We start from the raw sequence: 1,583 nt of genomic DNA on the forward strand, positions 1-1,583 counted from the left end.
CTTTCCATGCTAAGAAGAACAAGCTAAATTCGAAAGCCATCCTCTTCTGCCGTAACTGTACTCCTACGATCAGAAGTGTTGAATGTGTAGGGATTATACAAGAATCAAACATTTATATAATTTGTAATTTAGTTGTAATAATAATCTCACTGTTAATGTGTTCTTAATGATTATTATACTTTTGTAGTCTTTGGTTTCTATCAAACTAAACGTGTCAAGTGTCAGAGTAAGTGTATTTGTGAACTTTCGGTTGCCTAAATGAACTGCAGCTGTGTATATTAAATAAAACAATTCAGTGAAACGACTGTTGCTCATATAACTGTATCTAAAACTTGAATATGCTCCCTGAAATCCAACCAAAAACAACTATTAGAAAATTTATTATATATGTGAAAAAGAAACAGAATACAGACAGCTTTCGAGCTGTCTGTTCAAACTGATTTTGTTGACCTGTTTAATTTTGCTTCCATTACATGGTCCCCAGCATTGATAAATTTTCAACGCACAGGCCAGTGATCCGCCAAAAAGCCGAACATTGCTGTTTCTAGACTTGGAAGTCAGAAAGCGACTCGGCCAGATGCCTTAACAAATGACGAAGCCCCCAACCCGAGGACGGCTGTCGTGGCTGGTGGGTGTGATTCCGGCGCAGGGGTTCCAGGGCTGTGGGATGCGCGGCTGGCGAGAGCCCTGCCCATCGTCCTGACCGGAGCGGAGCCGTGGCCTGCATCTCTCTGGGCCAAGCTGTCGTCTCTTGTCTTGGTTTTGGGAGACATTTTCAGGCTGATTTCCCAACCAAGCTGCCACAGTGTGCTCCAGCCGTGGAGCCAGGCTTCCTCTGTGGGGTGACACAAACAACGAAATGGAGAACATGAAGCGTTCCGTCCTCACTGCTGTGGAAGGGCAGCACACGCGTGCCTCGGTCTGCCCGGGTTCGTTAGATGTGTTACATGTGTTCGTCCGCTGAGAACTGCTACTCTAGTGAGAGCCGGAAGCCCGAGGTCACGTGGTTATCGTCCTCGTGTCCGCAAACCCAGCTGGAAGTCGGGCTCCGGCGGGGCGGACACGACGCCAGCGAGGTGGGGGGAAAAGGCCTGCCCTGGAGACCTTGCAGCTGAACCTGGGGCAAACAAGTCATCTTTCGGCAGCAAGGGGAACGTGTTCAGATGCAATAAAATCACCTTTCTGCCTCTGTGAGGTCTCCGGAGAAGGAAACCCCGATGCGGGCCTGGCAGGAGCCGGACCCCCTCCGGGGCGGCCACCGGCTGCCGGAGCCACACTACCGCCGGGCGGTGAGCCCTGCGGCCGGGGAGGAGCCGGGCTGCCGTGTCCCCGCCGAGCGCTCCCCGCGGCCCTGCGGCGGGGCCAGCCCCGCGCCAGCCGAGAGGCGGCCTCCCCCCCCCGGTTATTTATGGCTCTGCGGTGCTTCCAGCCCAAACCCAGGCTGCTGGCCCGGGGGGGGGGCGAGGGGCCGGGCAGGGCGTGCGGAGCCGCAGCGCCGGGGCCGGGCCGGGCCGGGACAGCTGCCGCGGCGCTGGGCTCGCCTGGAATGCGGGCGCCGGCCGCACGTCGCGACTTTTATGGAA

This window comes from Opisthocomus hoazin, chromosome 6 (assembly GCF_030867145.1).
Source record: "Opisthocomus hoazin isolate bOpiHoa1 chromosome 6, bOpiHoa1.hap1, whole genome shotgun sequence".
Classification (NCBI taxonomy): Eukaryota; Metazoa; Chordata; class Aves; order Opisthocomiformes; family Opisthocomidae; genus Opisthocomus; species Opisthocomus hoazin.